Source organism: Elephantulus edwardii, unplaced genomic scaffold (assembly GCF_000299155.1).
Source record: "Elephantulus edwardii isolate Elephantulus edwardi_28Jun2011 unplaced genomic scaffold, EleEdw1.0 scaffold00560, whole genome shotgun sequence".
NCBI lineage: Eukaryota > Metazoa > Chordata > Mammalia > Macroscelidea > Macroscelididae > Elephantulus > Elephantulus edwardii.
In genome coordinates, this window is record NW_006400310.1 from 198,202 (window position 1) to 206,756 (window position 8,555).

Sequence of the window (8,555 nt, forward strand, 5' to 3'; positions counted from 1 at the left end):
CTCTGTCACAGCCCCACTGTCTCCCAGCCGACTTTGATTTCCACTCGGCTTCGTCCCCTCCGCGCTGCCGCCTCTCGCACCCGGCTCTCCACAGACCTGCGCACTGGGACAGGGCACATATGGTGTGAGAGATGAGTGCGCAAGCGCGCCGCCCCGCCGCTTTTCTCTTTGTTTCTTATAGTAATGTTTTGTAATTTTCTCGGAATAGGTTCTTTGTATTTCTAGTTATATTTACTCCCAAGTCTTTAATCTTGTCATTAGCTATTGTAATGGGTATTATTTTTCTTAGCTCCAGTTCTGCATTGTCTTTGTCACTATAGAGAAATCCAATTGATTTTTGTATGTTGATTTCTCTCATGCCACTTTGATGACTAGGTCAACTATATCCAGCAGTTTTCTTGCTGTGTCTTTAGGGTTTTCTAATTATACTATCATATCATCCGCATAGAGAGATGCTTTTAGCTCTTCTTTGCCAATTTGGATACCTCTTATTTCCTCCTTCTCTTTTCTTATTGCTATCACTAAGACTTCCAATACAATATTAATTGAAAAGGTGACTAGTGGGCATCCTTGCTTAGTTCCTATTCTCAAAGGGAATGTCTTTAATTTCTCTCCATTGATAACAGTGTTGGCTCTTGAATGTGTGTATATACTTTTTACTGTGTTGTTGACATTCCCCTCTAATCCTATTTTGTTTAGTGTTTTAATCAGGAAAGGGTGTTGGACTTTGAAAAAAAGGTCTTTTCTGCATCAATTGATAGGATTATGTGGTTCTTGTAGTTTGCTTTGTTAATGTGCTGAATTACACTGATTTTTTTTTAAACTTATGTTGAAACCATCCTTGCATACCTGTTTTGAATCCCACTTGGTCATGGTGAGTTATTTTTTTGATGTATCATTGTATTCTATTGACAGTATTTTATTTAGGATTTTTGCATCAATATTCATGAGAGATATTGGCCTATAGTTTTCTATTTGGGTGGTGTCTTTACCTGGCATTGGTATCAAGGATATGTTTGTTTCATAGAATAAATCTGGGAGAATTCCATCTTTTTCTATTTTCTTAAATACTTTATGTAGAATTAGTGACAGTTCTTCTCTGAATGTTTGATAAAATTCACTTGTAAAACCATCTGGTCCAGGACTTTCTTTGACTGGAAGTTTTTTATTACCTTTATCATTTCTTCTTTTGTAATGGGTCTGTTCAGGTATGCAATTTTGGTCTGTATCAGTTTAGTAGCTTTTGACTTTCTAAGTATTTGTCCATTTCCTCTAGGTTTTCATATTTGAGTATAGTTTTTTCATAATATTTCATTGTTAACCTTTATATTTTAGTTGATTCTGTTGTGGCATTGCCCATTTCATTCATTTGGATTATTTGTGTGTTTTCTTTTCCTTTGTTAGTTTTGCTAGTGGTTTGTCTATTTTATTGACCTTTTTGATGAACCAACTCTTAGTTTTGTTGATAGTTTCAATTGTTTTTCTGTTTTTTATTTCATTTATCGCAGTCAGTTGGCCAAGTCTTGGCACAACTTGGTGAGCAGATCTAGGGCAGCATCTGTTAATTGAAATATGTCAGGTGGTATACAATCAATTCCTGGGGTCTTATTTTTTGCCAGTTCTTTCAAAGCAGCTTGAACTTCTTCCTTCATCACCACAGGCTCTTGCTCATATGTTGTTTCATTAAATTCTTCTGTGTCTGCCAATTCCTTTCAGTACAATGACTCTGTATATATTTCCATCTTCATTTAATACTTCCTGGATCGTTTAATATTCTGCCCAAAGTATCCTCAAGTATTGCAACTCAAGGTTCAGCTCTGTTATTCAGTTCCTTGAGCTTAAGAAATGCTGAGTGAGTTTGGCCCTTTTGATTTTCTGACTCCAGCTCTTTGCAGATTTCATAGTAATACTTTGTCTTCCTGCACTGCCTTTTGAAATCTTCTGTTCAACTCTTTAATATCTTGATTTCTTCCCTCTGCTTTGGCTTATTGGTGCTCTAGTGCAATATTTAAAGTGTCTTCTGACATCTATTTTGGTCTTTTCTTCCTTCTCTGTCTTTGTAATGACCTTTTGTACTCTTCCTGGATGATATTCTTGATATCCTCCCACAACTCATCTGTTCTTTTCTCATTGGTGTTTAAGGCTTCTAACCTGTTCCTGAGATGGTTCTGAAATTCAGGTGGGATAGACTTAAGGTCATATTTTGGTTCCTGTGGGCTTGATTTTACTTTCCTTAGCTTCAGCTTGAATTTGCATATGAGTAGTTGGTGGTCTGTTCCACAATCAGCACCTGGCCTAGTTTTCACAGCTGTTTCTCACAGCTGAGTTTCTCCAGTAGTTATTCCCACAGATGTAATCAATCTGAATCCTATGCATACCATCAGGTGAAATCCATGGGTATAACCTGCGTTTATGTTTCTTATAAAATATATTTGGAATGAATAAATTGTTGATTGTGCAAAATGCATTCATTCTATCTCCAGCTTCATTATTATCACCAAATCCATGTTTTCCAACTACTGATCCTTCTCTCTTCCCAAATTTTGCATTCCATTTACTCATTATTATTAATGCATCTTGATTTCATGTTCAATCGCTCTCTGACTGCAAAAGTTGCTAGAAATCTTCTATTTCCTCTTATTTGTCACTGGTTGTTGATGCATAAATGTGAATGATAGTGGTGGTAGTCACTAGACTTCCTTGTATGTGTATGGATATTATCCTGTCGCTCACAATATTGTATTTCAAGACATATCTAGAAATGACCTTTTTAACTATGAAAGCAACCCTATTTTTCCTCACCTTTTCATCTCCAGCTTAATAGATCATATTATCATGTCACTCAAAATGCCCCATAGAAGTCCATCTCATCTCACAAATACCACATGTGAATATGTATTTCATTTCTTCCTTAATATGTAACTTGCCTACATTCATGGTTCTTACCTTCTGTGTTCCAGTCGTTAATGTCTGCTTACAACTGTTCCTCTTCCTTTGTATTTCCATACTTGAAAGCTCTACTTCAGTTGCCCTGTCTTCTAGTCTAAGTGTTTTCTGTTGCACATAGGGTTTTCAGAGGCCTTCTATTTCAGAAGTTGATGGCCAATGTTTTTCATTTATTATGCAAAAGCAGTCGACTGTGTGAATAACAACAAACTGTGGCTAACTCAGAAGAATGGGAATCTCAGAACACTATACTTCGACCAGAAGGCAGTTGTCAGAACAGAGCAAGGAAACATTGCACGGTTCAAAATTGGGAAGGGTGTACGCCAGAGATATGTCCTATATACCTTTCAATCTATATGCAGTACAGATTATCCAGGAGCCTGGGCTCTATAAGGAGAAATGTGGCATCAAAATTGGAGGAAGATTCATCAACAATCTGCATCATGCAGATGACACAACCCTGTTCGCTGAAACTGAGTAGGACCTGAAGCGCTTGCTGCAGACAGTCAAGTACGGCAGGCTTCAATATAGATTGTGTCTCAATATTAAGAAAACAAAGATTCTCACCACTGGGCCAATTGATAGCATCAAGATAAATGGCAAAGAGATTGAGATTGTTAACAGCTTTACTTTGCTTTGTTCCACAATCAGCGCTCTTGGTACAAACAGCCAGGAAATTAAAAGATGTATTGTGATGGCAAAGTCTGCTGTTAGAGACATCTCCAAAGTCCTGAAGAGCGATGATGTCACTCTGGAGACGAAAGTTTGCCTGATACAGGCCATGGTCTTTGTAATCACTTGCTATGCATCATAGAGATGGATAATGACTAGAGATGATAGGAGAATTGATGCCTTTGAACTGTGGTGGTGCAAAAGGGTATTGAATATATCATGTACTGCTAAGAAAACAAACAGGTTCATCCTAGAGAGGATTAAAGCAGACTACTCCTAGGAGGCAATATTCTGAAGCTTTGTCCGACATACTTTGGACATGATGCAAGGAGGGACCAGTCCTTAAAGACGGACGTCATCCATGGGAAGGTCGAGGGACGGTGCAGGAGAGGAAGGCCCTCTATGTGATGGATTGTCATCCATGGGAAGGTCGAGGGACAGTGCAGGAGAGGAAGGCCCTCTATGTGATGGATTGATTCAGTGACTCGGGTAATGGCAGTGGGTGTGTCAGAGACTGAGATTGGCAGAGGATAGAGCAGTGTTTAGGGCTGTTGTCACTATGAGTCTCAGGCGACTCAACGGCACATAGCAACAACCTCATTTCACTTATTGCCATGTGTCTTGATTTCCTAACTACTGGTGACCAATAGTATTGATTGTGAAACTAAGCAAGTTGTAATTGTTAACAATTTCAATGTCTTCTCCATCTATCATGGTGCTTCTAATTGGCCCAGTGGTGAGAATCTTTGTCTTCTGGACTTTGAGCTTCAATCTATATTGAAGACTATAGTTGTTGAACTTGTACAGCAAGAGTTTCAAGATCCTGCTGCCCTCTGTCAGGGGACATTGTTAAGTCTCCATTCTTTCTCCACAGAGCCCTGAGCTTTTCCACATCTCATTTGATTTAGGGTCTTTAGTTCCATTAAGTTTGTTTTGTTCAGATTTTCCTCTTAGAGTTTGCTGTATACAGAGTGTAAGGGGAACCTCCTGAGTACACTCATGTTTGCCCTTGATTGGTCGCTCTCTGTTCGCCGGCATCCTACAGTGTCACCCTGATGGCAGTAAGCACAACGGAGATACACCACTCCAGGAGAGGATCAGAGAGTCAATCCAGCTCAATTTTATTGGGATCTGCAGTGCATTTGTATACCAGTATGTAAATAGGAAGACAGGATAGGGTGGGCTTACAGACGTGGGACATGCAGATGGGTCAGGAGAACCTCAGCCTCCTGCGGACCGACAGACATGGCAGCCGTCTTCCCAGGTGGCGAGCTTTCTCAAGCCGGCACAGCCAAACACAGGGGAGCGAGCTTTCTCTATGCCATATTAAAGGCCGTTGGGATGCTTGCACTTATCTGGAGCTTAGGTGATCTGTCTGGGCCGCAGAGCCTTCCTTCCTCCCCAACATCCTGCAATATTGTTGTTGTTGTTGTTGTTGTTAGTGCCCTCGAGTCCCTTGCGACTCATAGTGACCATATGTACAACAGCCCTAACCTCTACTGTATCCTCTGCCAATCGCACTGCCTCTGACACACCCATCCTGATTACCCCAGTCACTGAATCATTCCACCTCATGGAGGGTCTTCCCCTCTTGCGCCATCCCTCCACCCTCCCAAGCATGATGTCATCTCCAAGGACCTGTCTCTCCTTACAACAGGTCCAAAGTATGTCAGACGAAGCCTCAGAATTCTTGCCTCCAAGGAGCAGCCTAGTTTAACCCTCTCCAGGATGAACCTGTTTGTTTTCTTGGCAGTCCATGGTACATTCAATCATTCAGTACTCTTTTTCAGCACCACAGCTCCAAGGCATCAATTCTCCTTCTATCCTTCCTAGCCACTGTCCAACTCTCTGATGTATAACAAGTGATTGCAAAGACCATAGCCTGTATCAGATGCACCTTAGTTTCCAGAGTGACACCATTGCTCTCTAGTACCCTGGAGAGGTCCCTAACAGCTGACTTTCCCATCACAATATGTTTTTTATTTCCTGGTTCCTGGTGCCAAGAGTGTTGACCGTGGAACCAAGCAGACTAAAGTTGTTAACAATCTCAAGCTCTTCACCATACATCCTGATGCTACCGATTGGTCCAGTGGTGAGAATCTTTGTCTTCTTGACATTGAGCTTCAATCCATACTGAAGGCTGCAGTCCTTGACCCTCTGCAGCAAGTGTTTCAGGTCCTCCTCAGTTTCAGGAAACAGGGTTGTGTCATCTGCATAACGCAGATTGTTAATAGAGCTTCCACCAATCCTGACGCCACACTTCTCCTCAGGGCCCAGCCTCTCGGATAATCGGTTCTGCATACAGGTTGAAAAGGTATGTAGCTAGGACACATTCCTGGTGTACACCTTTCCCAATTTTGAACCTGCAACATAACCTCCCTTTTTATTTTAAATGATCCAAAGAGGGGAAAGTCTCTGGTGTAGAGACTGGTGTTTCTTGGGAGGAGGATGATCCAATGATGGTAAGGGTAGAACGATTATTCAGTGCAGCTGCTTGGGCATTCTGTCTTGTGTAGAGAGAGGTCTATGGCTGCTCCTGTAATGACAACTGGGGAGATAATAAAAATGTTAGAATTGCCATAACTTAATTTCTGGATTGGATTAGGAGATGAGTATAGAATATAGAGCCACATACATATAGGAAATGCAGGTGAAGAAACAAAAGCTTACAAAACCTGATTAGATTCTCTTGCTATGGCACTATTGGTGGTCTAAGTCATGTTATAAACACAGGACCAGTGGGTTTACCACTCCGGAGTTAAAGGTCAAGAGCCTGTTGGTTGAGTGTCATGTTTCAGGTCACAGGTATCTGTGATGTCTGGGGTTTCGACTTCTTTTTCCTCTCTCTCATCTTCTTGTCATGGATGCTCAATCGATGCATCTTCTCGGTAAGCAGGTTGGAATTGGACATGAAGAGCAGGAACCCACAGGATGTAGCTTGTTCTGTGGGAAAATACAAGTAAAACCTCTTCCTCCCAATGGTTAGTAAGTATCAGATCCTTTCCATACTTGGTCTAATGGTCCTTCCATGTGACCCATATTGGTGGCTCACTGGGAGGTGTATTTGATTGCCAGTGATCACATATGGGAGGTTTTTTAAAAACACTGGCATTGTCATATCTTTCCAACCTTGAGGGGTGTTTAAATTAAGACTTAATGAATTACGCTGTGCCTTCACCCACAGAGAACGAGCTCCATGATCTCTAACAGCTGTCCTAAGTTTTTTTTAACTCTCTCCCAGCACATGGTATCACTGTAAAGGATGTTCAGCTGTGAGATACACACCAACAAGAAACACATGTGCCTCAGAGCTAGTGTCACACTGATCACACAATACCTTGTATAAAGGATACTCAGGTGTTGGGTACACGCCAATAGAGCACACACGTACCTCAGAGTTCCACCCAGCATCTCACTGATCACACAACACCTGAGCCCAAGATTTTTGCGTTTCTTCATTGCTTTCTCTTTAGTCTCCACCTGCTTCTTTGTTTTCCTTCTTGGGAGAGTAGGGAAGAGGTGGTGCAATCATCTTGTCTAAATTCTTTAGGGCTGTTGTAAGATCCTCTGCCATAACAAACAGCTAATGGTGCATTTCTTCTAATGGTGCCACAGTCTTTGTCAAAACTATTTTTAATTAATCTCCTTTGTCAGCATGTCCTTTGCCATTCCCTGTCATTCCCCCCAGGTGAGATTTTACCCTGATTCAGTAGGAGAGGGGGCACCGAATTAGTTATTTCCTGCTGGTAAAGGGCGTTGTAAGTCCCAGGGTGAAAATCTTCTCCCACTACTCTAAAGGGTCCCAGGTTTGCACATTGAATATGTGAGCAGCAATAATCCAAGGGGCAATATCAACAACTGTTGTCCAGAAGGAAAAAGCTTGAGATTGTGTAAGTTTGACCTCCCTACTTTCTAACAAAGACATTAAACACTTCGCTTAAGGATCTTTCAAATTGCTTGCCGAATTTTTTAAAATTTACTTGCCGAAATTACCCTTGCTAAGAGAAGAGAACACTTGCCTGATCCTACTTCAGGTTCTCTGCTCCCTGACAGAGGCAAGCACAAAAAGAAGAAAAAACAGGAAAGAATTTTCCCTTGCTTTTCACCCAAGCAAGGGGTGCTTACCTGAAGACCTTTCACCTACTTCAAATTTTAAGCCAACTACACCAGGGCACATCAGGCCCCCAAAGCTCAGGTCCCTGACAGGAGTGAACACTGAAGGGGGTACTCACCCAATACCTGACATGAATGAGCACAGAAAGGGGTGCTCACCTGATACCTGATGGGAGTGAGCACAAAGGATCTCACCCAAAAACTTGATGCGAGTGAGCACAGAGGGTACTCACCCAATACTTCGTCAGGTCCGTTCCTGTTCCAGGTGCCATATGTAGCTGTCTGTTCACTGGCAACCTACAACATCACCCTGATGGCAGTAAGCACAACAGAGATACACCACTCCAGGAGAGGATCAGAGAGTCAATCCAGCTCAATTTTATTGGGATCTGCAGTGCATTTATATACCAGTGTGTAAATAGGAAGACAGGATAGGGTGGGCTTACAGACGTGGGACATGCAGATGGGTCAGGAGAACCTCAGCTTCCTGCGGACCACTCCCAGCTCAACAGACACGGCAGCCGTCTTCCCAGGTGGCAAGCTTTCTCAAGCCAGTACAGCCAAACACAGGGAAGCTTTTTCTATGCCATATTAAAGACCGTTGGGAGGCTTGCACTTATCTGGAGCTTAGGTGATCTGTCTGGACCAGAGACCTTTCCTCCCTCCCCAGTATCCAGCAACATTGATTGTAAGCCAAATACTGGCTCTAGAGTCCACACAGCACCTCTCAGGAAAAAATATTAAAAACCCTGGTGTTCTGCTCCCAAACAAACACCATCCTGCAAGTCCCTAAGATCCTACTCTGTCGCACATGGGGTTGCCCC